Consider the following 16076-nt stretch of genomic DNA (forward strand, 5'->3'; position numbering starts at 1 on the left):
GTCATTATCAGCCATTAACACTTTAGAACCAATTATGTTGAATTAAATTGATTTAGTTTAACAAATTAGCTAGTAGAAAAGATATACTTGAGGGATCAGACCTAGGACAACTGAGTTTAGTAGAACAGAGAGATTGAGGGAAAGATCTGACATGTGGGGACTTTCAGAAGGAAATCTAGCAGAGTAAGAGCAACATGAATTGTACTACATAAGAAGAGAGGAGTATTTAAAGAAAGGTGGATATCGGAATTAAACAAATTAGGACTACCTCACTGTCCTCCCAAGGACTAAACTTGAAGCATAGAAAAGGTTTTTTCCTTCCCCTCACAGTAATTCCTGGAGCTGAAATGGATATACTAAGCTACCCGATCACATACATAGGTTTTATTTTCAAGTCGTTTTCAATGTGAGAAGAGACAACCTTGAATCATCAAGGCATGAGCTGCCTCTCCTCACACATGCCTTGGTTACACGATCTCCCTGTGTCTGCCGCTCTACTTGAAAACTCTTATCATGGTCATACTTTCCACTGACACCATTTATATTTGTGGGAGAATATCCTCTATGTTGTTGAAGAAACATTTTCTTGCTTTTAATCTTACTATGTCATTTCAGTCAGTATTTTTGCTTTGAGCTAATTTTCTTTCCCAGATGATTAGAATCATGGTGAACATAGTAGTGGGCCTCATGAGCTTCAGTTCCAAGATTTCAGGCCCACAGAATAACTGAGGTAGTCATTTTCCAAAGGAACCCAACCTAGGTGAATATGAGCAAAGAATGGTAGCTAGGGCAGGCGCTGTACTTTCCTAAAAAGATAAAGATCAGGCCAATTTTTCCAAGTCAGTGTTCAGTTGGATACTGACTTAAGATTTAAAGTCTTCTTGAGATGAATAAAGATCTTCAGATATTTGCACACTTATTATGACAGTGTCTCTATGATGTAGGCATGGAAAAGATAACTGTTCCCATTTTAATCCGTGAAAAGATGAAAGAGAAGTTAAGTGATTTGCCCTTGATTCCTTAGCAAAGCAATGAAAAAAGTCTGTATAAGGCCAGAATTTTTTGTGCTATATTAACACGTCTCTCTTTGGGGCTGTCAATTATGTTGAGAAGCAAGCTACTCAATGATGGGAGACAGCACAAAGGAACCAAAAAGCCTTTGGCTCAAATTTGGCCAAGACGAGGAAAAATGAAGAAAAGTGCTTGAGGAAAGATAATTGGAGCAGGATTCAGAAGGCCCAAATTTAATTTCTTCCATTGTCATTTTATATGTCATCTTGTCCAAGTCACTTCTCTATCTGACCCTCTATGTCCTTGTGTGTAAAATGAAGAAGTTGGACAAGACAATTAATGAAGACTATTCTGTCCTTAATATTATGTGATTCTGTGGTGTAGTGGCCTTGATAATGAGAAAGCGTTATATTTACCCCCAAATGCTACCAAAGTGCCCCATCCCCAACACACACACTGAGCTTGGTTAGAATTTGAATGTCCCATACTGTTTTATTTGACTTTTTAGGCTTTACTACCAAAATTCCATCTACTCCAACTAGCAAATCATAGTACATATTTTAAGGTTTTTGTTTTTATGTAACATTGTTATTTAGACAGAACTTTCTCTAAAAGAAAAAACAAAATTACAAGGAAAATTTAATGTTACATATTCCTGGAGTTTAGAAGATAGACTCCAACCTTGTTTCTATGCATGGCAACTGAGTATTAAACCAGTTTTCTGGTAAGGGACTCCTGAAAGACTATATGTATGTGTCGAAAGGGAAATGAAGTGTACTAGGCACATAGGGAGAACAACAGATAGCATATGCACAGTGTGAATGTTGCATCGGTACCCATAAACTATGAAAAGATGCCACAGGAACACCACTAGGACATTGGGTAGATCCTTTGTAGAAAATTTATAGAAAAGACATGAGAGCAAAGATCATGAAAAAATGAGAAGGCATGGAAGGCAGCCCTTCCGAACAGAGAGAATGACCATATGTTAGATAATGCCATCATCTAAGCATCTAATCTCTTTTTACTTATTGTCAAAGGTCTAGCTTTATTTTTGGAATAAAATAATTGAGTAAAAAAATTCATGAGATTGCTTGTTAACCAGCATATCTGGCTGAAATGTTTATTGGGGCAGGATTTGGACACTCTGAAGCATGTCCACAGAAAGCTATGCATTCAAAAACCTTTGAAATTAGCATTAAAATGACCACAGAATCATCAGTGGTTATATGTCTATTGCCAGATTCTAAAGTATGGAAACAGCCTTCATTATTCCCAGCTACTGTGGAATCCTATGAAAAGCACTCCATCTGTCAAAACTGCAGCTTCTCTTCCACTTAATAGGGATAACAATGCTTTATACCTTCTAAAGCACTTTTGAAAGACAAAAGAGATTATTTAGTGATAGCTTTTGGCACTAATATAGTATCTCTTCCCTTCATTCTGGACAGTGGAACTTCCACATTTGGACCTCCTAGGTGAGGAAATGGAACTTGTGAAAATGAAATTGGGGAAAGCATCTGGAATTAATTTAATAGTGGGGTGACATGATCAGATCTGTGTTTTAGGTAGATTATTTGAAAGCTGAATGAAGGATACATTAGAGTAAGGAAAAATTTAAAGCAGAGAGTCCAACCAGCAGATGATTGAAATCATTACAAATAAAGTGATGAGGGTCTGTACCAAAAGTGGTTGCAGTATGAAAGGAGAGAAAAGGACAAATACAAGTAATGTCATGAGGATAGAAACGACAAAATATAGTCCTCATCCATTTGGTGAATTGTTTGTTGTATTTCTTTTAAGTGTCAATGGAGCTCATTGGGGAGGCCTTGTGATATTTTGAGACTAGTAATCAGGACAATGTGCAAACAGGAGCTTCTGGAGGACCCACTGTTTCTAGGGGGATCCTTCTTCCATTTGGAGTCTACACAGGATATCTTCCATGACAAAGACAAACATAAGCCTTCCTGTTTTATGCCTCACTTGGTAGCAATAATAGGGGATTCTCCCCCCTCTTATAGCATCTATTAAGGGACTTTAATAGGATCATGGATCTAGAGCTAGAAGGGAATTCAGAGGTCATCTAATTCACTCCCTTGTTTATCAGATGTGGAGCCAGAAGCCAAAGAAAGTTAAATGATTTGACCAAGTTCACAAAGTTAGTTTTAGAGGCAAGATTTGAAGTCAGGTCTTCTGACTCCAGGGCTGGTGCACTTTCCACTTTATCATACTTCTCTTTTCCTTAAATAATTTTAAGATGTGTATGAAAGACACCTGATTGAAAGAAAGCCTTTCAGATTATTCTCTATGCTACATAATCAAATGCTTTTTTATGTCTAATGAACAATAAACATGGTGGGATCTTTTATTCCCTTTACCTTTCAATAAATTGTGGGATTGAAAAGTTACAATTGTGAAGTCAATTTTGGTCTTGTGTAAAAATAATTTGTGAAAGACTGCCTGTGATATATATGTATATATGTATATGTACATATATATACACACACACACATATATATGTATATATGCATACATATATGGATACATGTACATACACGCAAAAACATATACACATGTGCATATATGCATACATATAAGTGGTGGCCTGCAGTCAGAAAGACTTGAGTTCAAATCTGGCCTCAGACACTTTAGCTTTTTGACCCTGAGAAAGTCACTTAACTTGCTTGCCTCAATTTCCTCAAATGCACAAACCACTCTAGTATTTTTGCCAAAAAAACCCAAAGAGGGTCACAAAGAGTCAGACCTGACTGAAATGATCTAACAACATGTTTGCACATTCGCACATGTAGGTATGTGTAAATAGCACTCTCGATGCATTCTAAAAAATTTAGAGAGATGAGGAAATGGTAAAGCAGGTTGTCAGTGCTGATGTCTTCAAGAGTGCCTTTAAAATTACTATTGTCTTAATTCTTTCTAATCACTCCATATCTCACTTTCTTTGAGTAATCTTGAAAATCAATTCTTTAAAACTTTCAAAATTACCTGATCTCTTGTACTTTTTAGTTTTGTGTGTACTTGTTCTGTCTAGTCACTGTTTTCAGCTTCATCATAGGTATCTTTTTCACTTCCTCACAGAACATATGAAGGATTGACATGCTAGTGAGCAAATGTCTCACTGTGATCAATTGTAAGAATAGGTTACTATAGAAATATTGGCAAATTGATTCCATTTGGCATCCTTTTATTATCTTCCTACCACTTTTAGTTATAAATGTTCTTGGGATGATCTGGCTTAGTTTGGTCTCATACCAAGTTTTGTGTAGGTTCATTTTCCTTCACACAGCTTCTTGCTATTATTGAGAATGTACTGCTTGCTATAAATATTGTGGAAATGAATTTTTAATAGTAATGTGTGTTATCTTTGGGTGTCATATTTCAGAAAAAAATAAGTTTATTAATAGAGTAGTTTTCTTTGTTCTTTTGTAATTCTCATTGTGGTAATTATATTAGTTAAATTTTTCTAAACATGATGACAATCAGAGTCAATGTCTTTACCTTTATCCATTTCTCAATTTTTTATGTTTACAACTTGTATGCAGAGGTCAGGTTGGAGCTGTTATAATTGTATACAATGCCTTCTTCATGTCTTTAATGTAATTTGATAGCAATTTTGAAGTTTGCTCTTAGTCAACATTCTGACTATACACAGACAACTGTTTTCCCATGGCTCCCATGTCAACAATCACTTATTTTCTGCTTATTAAGGTTTTTTAGATTCCATTTGGGAGGGATGTGTGTGTGTGTGTGTGTGTGTGTGTGTGTGTGTGTGTGTTTGACTTTTGTTTTCTATAACTTGTGCTGTCCAGTGCTTTCCTTGAAGAAAGAATTTATCATATGTTGAGGTTGTCTTCTAATCTTTAACCATTTTTATTTCTTTAGTATGAATCACATTTTGCAATATGGCTTTCACTATTCTCTTCTGTACCTATCTTTCAGTTGTCATCACTAAATACTAAGGTATCTGTCCAATGTGTGAGAGAATCATACCAAGTTCTTTATGGGATTCCTCTACTTTTTAAATTATCTTCAATTCTTTGTTGTTAGCAAACAAGCTGCCATATTTTTGTGATGATATACTGGGGGTCTGGCCAGTGAAACCCTGTTCTAAGAGCACCGTGCTTTGCTCTGCCTACTGTCAGTCCATGTGGAAGAGCTAGAAGTTTGCTTTCACAAAGGCATGCTGATATATGGTATAAAGGATCTGCTTCTCAGTTCAGAACACATAGAGACATTCTATAAGTGATTCTGGTCATTTGACCAAAAGGTGAAGAGAAGGGTTTCGATTGAGAGTTGAGCCTGAATTTGGTGTGCAGTTAAAAATCACCGACTGGCCAAATTGAGGTACTTGATTCTTTCCTGTCAGTCTCTGATTCAAGTGAGGAGGTAATGATTCCTATAAGTTACTATAGAGGAGACAAACCTCAGGCCTTTATCTCCCTACTAGGGCCAATATCATGTTGTCTCTGAGTGCATGATCTTATGGTTGCTTCTATCTCTGTTGTGTCTATTGTTGTTATTTTTAAATGAAGGTGTACTGGAAATGGCTATGACCTTGTAGTACTTGAATGGTTGGCCTATTAAGAACCAGAAGTCTGTGAGCTAGAGTTCCTACTAGGATTTGTTGGAGGCCAAATATGAGTAAAGTAGTAGCTGAGGGACTGAAGACTGATCTGCTTCATTAAGCTAGAGTTAACAGAGATTGAGAATCATCCATTGGCTAGATTGCATTTGGAAGGAACTTAGGGCATTGCTTATCATCAGATGATTTATTTATCAAATGAGTCCTCTCCTCCCACAGACTGGGGTGATAGATGAAAATGTGCTTCCCTAACCTCACTCCATCCCCTACTTCAGAAGAGTGGTAAAATACTTTTGTTATTCTGTTCTAGCTGTATTTCCACAGTAAGTAATAAAAGTTAACTGAAGTAAATGGAACTGAACATAACCACTGGCAGTTACCTTTGTTGTAGAGAACCCATGAGAATGGGGAACAAAACCAATAATATCACAGAGGAGTTACTCAGACTACTCAAGGATATCCATAGAACCATGATGGGGCAAGATGCAGCATTGCTCTGAGACAATCTGACTCTTTAGTGTAAAGGTGAGTTGGAGGAGGATGTTTCAGTGCTTATACAGTCTACAAAGATATTTTTCATTATGTTCTTTATGAATAGTACCGGGGAAAATACCAGGTATCAGATGAAATTAAGCTTCTTAATACACAATATTTGCCTATTTATTTGTCTCTCCAAATAGAACCTGTGAGCCAACCTTCCATTTAATGGCAAGTTATTTATTTCTTCTGATTTAATTTGAAGGAAGAACATTAATAAAATGTGATTCATCTCCTCTAGCAGATGAGTCACTGCTCACTCATCAGTCTTTGGACAAGGATTTCAGATTCAGAGTGCCACCAGTTAAACTGTTGTTTATAGGTCTTCCAAAAACTATACTTCTTAGTGTCTTCTGACCCCTTTTCCATCTTTTAGCCAAGTTGAAGGGCCACAAACAAAATCAGTGCAGAGATGAGAAGAGAAATTATTAAAGGCATAATATCCAAGATATGTAGCCAATTGACACTAACATATAACGCCATTAGCTGTTTTTCAGTACAGACATGGTCAAAGGATAGCAGCAATTTTCACAAGAATTTCAAACTATTAATGACTATATGGAAAAAATGCATAAAATAACCAATAAAAAGAGAAATATAAAATAAAATGACTCTGGGCTTTCACCTCACATTGAACTAGTTAGTGAAAATGGTATAAAGAGAAACAATAAATTTAAAGGGACTATGAGAAGGCAAATATACTAATACACTGTGGATGGAGTTGTGACTTGGTTCAAAACATTCTAGTAAACAATTTGTAATTATTCATAGCCACATATTTATAACAGCAAAGAAATGGAACCAAAGTTAGTATCCCTCTATTAAACATATTTAAATAAACTGTTGGGTATAAATGTAATGGTATATTATTATTGCTATGAGGAATTTAGAGAAACTTGTGAAGACGTGTGAACTGGCATAGAGTGAAATAAGCAGAACCAGAAGAGCATATAATGAAATAGCAATTGGAATGAAAAGAACACTAAAAAGAAGCTAAACTTTTGGTAATTGTAATGTCCAATCTTGGTTTTAAGAACACGTAATAAAGCACAACTTTTCCTAAGAAGAGAAGTGTGGACCTACAAGAACAGATCACAATGTATACTTTTGGACGTTACTGAGTTGTTTGTTTTTGTGTAACTTTTTCTTTGATATAAGAGAAGGTTCAGTACTAGGACTTGGAGTGAGGCTTTATCTGGAAATAATTGTGCTAGGAAAACAAAAGGCATCCATGTGAACTATTTTTAAAAAAAAGAGGAGGAAGTGAGGAAAGCGGCATACAGAAGTAAGATTCATTTTTCCCCCCTTCATTTCATTTGTTATTGTGGCAAAATGTTTCATCACCTGGTCTTGAAACAAAGAATATCAGGAGCTCAAAACAGAACTTTGTACTATTTGCAAATATACATAACTCTAATCTAAGCAGAAATAATCTATGCATGTATTTGCCTCCGAGGGCAGAAACTTTGTCTTAATCACTTTCTTATCTTATCTTGTGCCTAAGAGAGTGTTTTCATGAACTCAGTTGCTTATTGGATGGCTGCATGACTGTGGAAGGAATGAAGAAAGGAATGGAGGGAGGGAGGGAAAGAGGGAAAAAGGAAGGAAGGGAAGGGGGAAAGAGGAAGGAAAAAGGAGAGAGAGAAAGAAGGAAGGAAGAGAGGGAGAGAATAAGGGAGGAAGGAAGGAATCATTTTCCAGTACTTAATTTATGTAAGGTAACCATTGTAAGATGTTATTCTTACCTTAAAGAGATTAAAATTTATTTGGTATCTTTTGGTTTCTCTGATACCACTGTTTACTGATTCTTCTGATTTTCTCTACTCAGTCATACTTGGTCTCTTGCTAGTTTCTCTTTCTTCCCTTGACTTCTAAATGTGCACATCCGCACATCTCCATTCCTCGTTTCTCCTCAGACTCTCACTTTTGTAGATCTCATCTAACCCTGTCTTCAAATGCCACCTCTATTGTGATCACACACATGCGCATGTATGTGTGTGTGTATATAATATATGCATATGTAATATATGTATTATACGTATATCCTCATCCTCTCCCCTTAACTATAGTACAATCTTTCTGTTTTCTTTTTTTGTTTTGTTTTAAATATTTATTTTTTTACATTTTGAGTTCTGAGCTCTTTTCCTCCCTCACAGTCCTGCAGTAGAGAAGGCCAGCATTTGACGCAGATATATGTGTGAAACCATACAATACATACGTCCATGGATCAGTTCTTTCTCTGGAGGTGGATAGCATCTTTCCTCATAAGTCCTTTGTAGTTGATCTGAATATTCATACTACTCAGAATAGCTGAGTCCACAGTTACTCTCCAAACAATAGGGCTGTTATTGTATACAACATCCTCTTGGTTCTGCTTCTGTCACTCTTTATTATTTCATGCAGGTCTGTCCATGTTTCTTGAAAGTCAACCTGCTCATCATTTCTTACAGCACAGTAACATTCCATCACAACTGTATACCCCAACTTATTCAGCCAGTGCCCGATCGATGGGTATCTCCTCCATTTCCAATTCTTTGCCACCACAAAGAGAGCCGACATCAATATTTTAGAACACATAGATTCTTTTCCTTTTCCCCTGATTACCTTGGAAACAGACCTAATGATGATACTGCTGAGTTAAAGAGCATATTTAGTTTTATAACTCTTTGGCAGTAATTCCAGATTGTTCTTTGAAATCTTTTTGTTTTCTTGATGGACATCTCTTCCTGGATGTCATGGCAAATCTTAAACTCAGCAACAAGGTGCAGTGGAGGAAGTATGGCGCAGTGGAATGCAGCATGATATAAGGGAAAAGGAATTCCAGAGAGTCAGAAGACTTGTACACAGTTCCCAGATTTGTCAATTATGATTTCAGCTCTGTTATCTGTAGTGTATGTGTGTGTATGCGTGTGGGGGGGGGGGCAGAATGGGGTGTGAGGGGAAGGCAGGGAGAATCAGATTAGATCTCTAAGGTCCCCTATAGATCTAAATCCATGATCTTATGTCAAAAACAAAACAATTAATCTTTCCTGAAGAAGTTAACCTTCCTCCCAACTTTCTCATCTCTATTGCTGATACCACTGTTCTCTCTACTTCCAGGACTGAAACTAGTCTACAGTTGTCTTTGCTTGCTGCTCCACCCCAAACCAATTGACAAGTTTGACTGAGTCAGCCCCACAGAATATCTCTCACATTTATTCCCTACTTTTCCATCGCCACTAACACTACCCCAATTCAGGGTATTAATTCCTCTTGCCTAGACTATTTTCTTTTATCTGGTCTCCCTGCCTCTCTCTATTCTTCTCCCACTGTAGTCCATCTTTTACAGTGTGGATGAGATACTAGACTTGGAGTTCGGAAGACCTGGATTCAAATCCTATTTCAAACACTTACTGCTAGGCATGTCACTTAACCTCTCTGTGCCTCAGTTTCCTTATCTGCAAAATGAGAGAGTTACACTGGATGGCCTCTACAATTTCTGCCAAATCTAAATCTACTGTCATATGCTAATATGATTCCTGCCAAGGTAATCTTTCCAGTGCAGAGATCTGAACATATTTCTTGCTCAAAAATCTCTAGTGGTTCCCCATTAGTCAACAAACAAAAAAAGTGCTTTGAGCCTTCCATTCATCCATTTTATGTAGAAGCTTAACAGCACCGATAACATTTCATGGATATTTTCATTTCTGTCCTGATTCTTTAAGGGCTGTCTCTCATAACTGAAATATATTCTTTCCACATCTCTCCTTCCTTTGATTCTCGTCCTTTGAGGCCAATTTCAGGCACCAACACCTTCATGAAGTCTTATGCCTCCAGCTAGAAGTAACTCCTGCTAGCTTTAATCTTCTGTGTCACCTGGATTCACCTCTCCTCTCATCATCCTTTAAATTACATTATAGCCATTGACATCATTGCTATTTCTTCTCTTATGTTACAAGCTCCTTTGGGACAAGAATTTGTCATAATTCTTATTTGTATATCTAAGACTTCAGGATAAGAGGTTTGTTGTTGTTATTCTGTCATTTTCAGTCATGTCTGACTTTTCATGAACCCATTTAGGATTTTCTTGCAAAGATATAGGAGTGCTTTGCCATTTCACCCAGATGAGGAAACTGAGGCAAACAGGGTTAAGTGACTTGCCCAGGGTCGCACAGCTAGTAAGTGTCTGAGGTCAGATATGAACTCAGAAAGATGAGTCATCCTGACTCCAGGCCTGGCACTCTGTCCACTGTGCCATCCAGCTGCCCCTAAAAGACATTTAGAGGTCATCTAATCTGAATTCCTCATTTAAAGAAGAATCCTAGGAGCAGAGAATTTAAGCAACTTACCTGAGATCAGACTGGCAGCAAACAGATGATAATAGGAACATAAATTCAGAGTTAGGAGGGATCTTAGAAACCATTTAGTCCAACCCTCTCATCTTAAAGACGAGGAAGCTGAGGCTGAGACAAGCCCAGGTCTTCAGAGATGGTACCTGGCAGAGCTTTAATCCATTACCCAGATCCTCCAACTCCACGCTCAGCATCCTTTCCCACATACCTGCTAACCCCAAGTCCTCTGCCTCCGAAACCAGTTCTTACCATTGCGCTTTGTTTACTTAATTGAACAGAATCAGATTTAGTTCAGTCAAATTGAATTGGTTTCTTGCTTTGTGCAGACTCCTTGAAATATCTTTGGAAATTAGACATATTCTCTTCCGCTTTAACCTGATGCCACATTCTTTTCTGCGTGTCAGTTCTCATAGTTTACACACACTGAAATGGGAATTAAGATTCTTTTACATAGATTGCAGTACCCCTATTGGTCTGAGATTCAGGAGTGAAGGGGAATGAAAGGGAGCTCGTGTGCAGACATACTTCCAAAGATCCAGTTGGAAGAAAATTCTTTTATGTCTTTTAGGAGTAGATACCCTTCCCACATAATTCTAGAAGATTCCTCTTTGGTTAATAACAGCAGATACACACACATTTTGCAGTGTACCAGTTCTCCTTTGAAAGGTTTTGCTGTTAACCACAGTGTATTTAAGAACTGAATTTTGAACTTCAACCAATCTGCTCAAGATTTAATTAGTTTTTATATTCTTCACAAGCCAAATTCATTTCCTGTAAAAGGACAAGATGTACACAAATCTTATCAAATGTTAACTATGCCAAAACAATTCAAAGGGAATTGCTGAAGGTAAATTTCTGCCTGAAAATTAGTTCTGATCCTAAAAAGCATGTGAAATATCTGTCTTTTTGGCATAGAGCTGGAAATAAATACTCAGCAACCTCTTTTCCTTTGAGATTTGCCCTTTATTTTCATTACCTAAGCCAATCTCTTTCTTTACAGAATCTACCAAGTTCTAGGTCATTCTTCTTTCTTTTTTGAGTTCACCACCTGTCGCACATCCTCCAACCCCTCATCTTGCTCTTGAGAACGTCAACATATTTATTGATCACCCTTTAACTACTCTGGTCTCCCGGTACATCAGCCTCCTAAACTTCCATGACATTTTTCATTCTACCTTAGCCACTCACTGAGATACCCTTGAAATGACCTTTATGCATAAACTATTCCACCTCAAGGATTCAGACCTCTGAAATGTCTCTCTCCGTCTACAAACTTCCATGCTTTGATCTTTTCTTCTGTATCATGCCTACTAAATTTGTCCTTCATCCTCACTAGGATGTCCATTCCTTATTCCCTCCATGTTTATCAAATCTATTTCTTCTGTTTTGGCCTCCCTTTCTGGGCTTGACCCTATGGCTGACCAGTTCAACCAGGTGCTGTCAGCTATTCTCAAATACCTGACCTCAACCATCTACACATCAGCAAATCCCAACTCTACTACCCTCCCACCAGATGCCTCAGTAATTGAGATCAACTTGAAGACCTCCAAGGAAGGAGATCTCACTGCCTCCTGTGAGTCAGTTTCTCTTTAGAGTAGCTCTAATTATCGGGATGTTTTTCATGATATGAAGCCTAAATCCTCCCCTTTACATCTTCTACCATTTATTTCTGTTTCTGTCCCTTAGGGCCAGACAGAACAAAATCTTATTCTTCTTGCACATTGGCCATCCTTCAAATACCTGAATGCAGACATCAAGTCCCCTTTTCCACACCAGCAAGCCTGGTGACCACATGCCAGTAAAGTTGTAGTGGGTATCTTTTAATGGTATGGGTTGGAAGAGGTGGCTCCTGAGGTCACTTTTGACCTTAAAGTTCTGTGATTTTGAAGCTTGTTGTGGAGGTGGGGAGGGGTCAGGACTAGAGACATAGATTTAAAAAGATCATAGGAATGGTTAAGATAAACAAGGGGGAGAATTAAGAGAAAGTAGAGGACTGAGGACAGAGCCTTGCAGAATAACTGCGTAAAAGGGACTGGAGGAAGAAGAGAAATCAATAAAAGTGAAAGAGATGGTAGACTAAGAATGTGACCAGAGATATAGGAGGACAACCAGCAGAGAACAGTACTATGGGGACCAAGAGAGTGGGGAACCCAAAAAGAAGTTTAGTGAAATGTTACACTTTTTCTCCCAGTATCCACACACATTAGCAGGCTTGGTTCTCAGGGTGTGGCTGGCTACATCTTCCATTCAGGTTTCTAGGGTACTCTGAGGTACAGTGGGGTTCATCTAAAATGGATATTTACTGAAAAGAACCAAAGTCCAACCACTTCCAAAATCAGTCATCTTTCCCTATGTACATACTGCACAGTTCTTAGAGAGAGTAGATTTAAATTTAAGGTGGTGACTATAAAACATTTCCAGAGCCGCTAGGTGGCACAGTGGATAGAATGCTGGGCCTGGAGTCGGGAAGACCTGAGTTCAAATGTGACCTCAGACCACTTAGTAGTTGTGTGACCCTGGGCAATCACTTAAGTAAGCCTGTTTACATCCATTTCTTCTCTATAAAATGAGCTGGAGAAGGAAATGGCCAACCATTCCAGTATCTCTGCCAAGAAAACCCCAAATGGGATCACAAAGAGGCAGACACGACTGAAAAAAGACTGAACAACAACCAAATAAAGCATTTCCACCACTGAATTCACTTCTGGGTGTAGCATAGTTGACAGACAAGTCTTTCCCTTACTTCCAGGTATGGCATCTTTTCTTGGCTGATTGATGGATTGGTCCTTGGTTTACCTGGGTCACTTATATCGCTTTTCAGGGTTGACTCCTTCCCAGGCTCATCTCATTGCCCTTCAGTGGCTCTTCTGACTGTTCAAAGCTCACAAAGTCACAGTCTGATTTGTTCATTCTCTGACATTTATTTACCTAAAATCAAGAAAGAAGAAACAAAAGCCACAGAAGGAGCAACAGTGCCCTATATTCAAGGCCATATATTGGCCCTGGTGAGGAGAATAAGCCTAAGTGCTGCTTCTCTTTCCTCTTGGAGGGCTACTAAATTCCTTCCCACACTTACTGCCAAGGCAAAGAGAGATCAAATTTCTGTGTTGCAACTTTTTATGTGTACCCTTGTTTCTAGCTCAGCAGCTAGTTGAAAGACCTTTCTTCACTACAAATTAAGTGCAAATAGTCACAGAATTCCTGTTCATTCTCTGAACCAGGAGTAGGGTCCCTGCACCACATACCCTTCCAGAAGCAGGCTTACCACAACTCTCATGTGGATCGGCAGCATAGGGAAAGGGGAAGGAAATAAGCATTTATGGAGTGCCTACTATGCGCTAGACACTATGGTAAGCACTTTACAAGTACTATTTCATTTGATCCTCAGAACACTGCAAGGTAGGTCCTGGCATTAACTTCATTTTACATTTGAGGAAACTGAGGCAAACAGCAGTTAAGTGACTTGCCCAGGGTTATGCAAGTGGTAAGTATCTGAGGTCAGATTGGAACTCGGATCATCCTAACTCCGGCTCCGGTACTCTATCCACTGTGTCACCTAGCTGCCTCAGATTCTGTGCATGTGATCTGGCGAGGACCTTTCTTCCTCCTCCACTCACTAATTTTCTCCACTGTGTCTTTCTTCCTGTTTAAAATTTTGCCAACCTCAGCAAATTGGCAAGGGCGCATTTTGATCTCATTATCCATATCTCCGATCCAGAGCAATCTTCTGGAATCCTGGAGAGGCACAGTCCCCTGCATACGTTGTCCACAGCGTCAGTTATTGGAGGGGCATCAAACAGGGTAAGAAAGGAGTTTTGGGAATTACCAAACCATCGGTGACCTTTCACATTGTAATTACAATAGCTGGCATTTATGAACCACTTTAAGACTTTTGAAACACTTCACATGCGCTAACTCATATGTTCCTGACAAGGACCCTGGAAAGGAGGTGCTATTATCACCACCCCCATTTTACAGATGAGCAACCGAGCCTGAGAGAAGTTAAGTGGCTTGCCTAGGATCATATGACCAGTAATTGTCTGAGTCAGAATTTGAACTTGGGTCTTCTTGACCAAAAGTACTGCACTCTATCTGTTGTACCATCTCACGGCTGTTGTAGAGATGGTAACTGTATACTACCATATTCGATGAGGATTGGAAGAGAGCAGAACCAAGGGAATGTCTAATGACTAATGTCTATTGACTAAACCAAGGCTAGTCCAGAAGACTTCACATTTATCCATAGGCATTTCTGGGGGTCAGGTGTAGTGGTAAGAGTTGGTTCCATCCAACACAGCCCTGAAATTGCTTTAGGTTCATGGGAGTTTCCCAAAGCAAGACCAATGGAGTCAAACCAGAACTCTGGGGAAGAGATCAGGTTAGAATAGACTTGGTTTGGTTCTACACATCTCGAATGACAGTAGTCCCTTGGCACCAGGCAAATTTCTGGAGATGTACTCACCATGTATACTCTCACCTTGTCCCTGATAGGTTTATTTTTTCTTGTTTTGGTACTAATTCAAAACACTTTCTTACAAAATATACATATGAACCAAACCAGCCACTGATATAATTTTAGATTAATAATTTATTGGCCTAACATTTCATATATTATTGAACAAAATTATATATTGCTACAAACTATAATTTTAGTTATTCAATAAAATGATAAACATCTATTAAGAGTCTTCAGTTCTACTGAGTCTCTCTACAACATTTATAGCAGCTCAGAAGTCTTAGTCTATGGCCACAGCAGCTTGAAGGGCAGGGATTTCTGGGGTCTCCTTCAAACTTAACATCAGGACAAAAGTCTGACATCCTTCTCTTCTGAAAGAGGAGCCAATATATTCCACATGGGGAAACAAACTCACTTGAGTGTTATGGGGGATGTACCAGTCAACCAGGTTAGGAAGAGAGAGGACTTAGATGTGTATCTGACTAATGAAATGTTGAAGAGCCTGGGGCACTATGAAGGGCTGTGACTATTTGTGATAAGTGAAATTTCAGTTTATTCCCTGTAAAATTAAATTTTAGGACCAGATGATTTCGAAGGTTTTGTATTATATTATATTAGACTTTGAGTCTAGTCAGCAGGCCATTGGGTGCATGATTGTTTTTAATACCATGGAGTATCTTTTCTAGGCAATTAAAAGATAAGGGAAACTAATCTGTATACTCAGGCAAATACTTTACTTGAACCCATTGGATTTCTTCCTTCCTTCCTTTCCCTTCCTCCTCCCTCTTTCCCTTCCTCCCTCTCTACTTTCCTTCCTTCCTTCCTTCCTTCCTTCCTTCCTTCCTTCCTTCCTTCCTTCCTTCCTTCCTTCCTCCCTTCTTTCCTTCCTCCCTTCTTTCCTTCCTTCCTTCTTTCCCTCCTTCCTTCCTTTCTTCTTTCCTCCATTCTTTCCTTCCTTCTTTCCTCCATTCTTTCCTTCCTTCCCTCCCTCCCTCCTTCCTTCCTTCCTTCTTTCCTTCCCTCCTTCCTTCCCCCCTTCCCTCCTTCCTTCCTTCCTTCTTTCCTCCCTTCTTTCCTTTCTTCCTTCCTTCCCTCCCTCCTTCCTTCCTTCCCTCCTTCCTTCCTCCCTCCCTTCCTTCCT

This window comes from Trichosurus vulpecula, chromosome 8, assembly GCF_011100635.1.
Source record: "Trichosurus vulpecula isolate mTriVul1 chromosome 8, mTriVul1.pri, whole genome shotgun sequence".
Lineage (NCBI taxonomy): Eukaryota > Metazoa > Chordata > Mammalia > Diprotodontia > Phalangeridae > Trichosurus > Trichosurus vulpecula.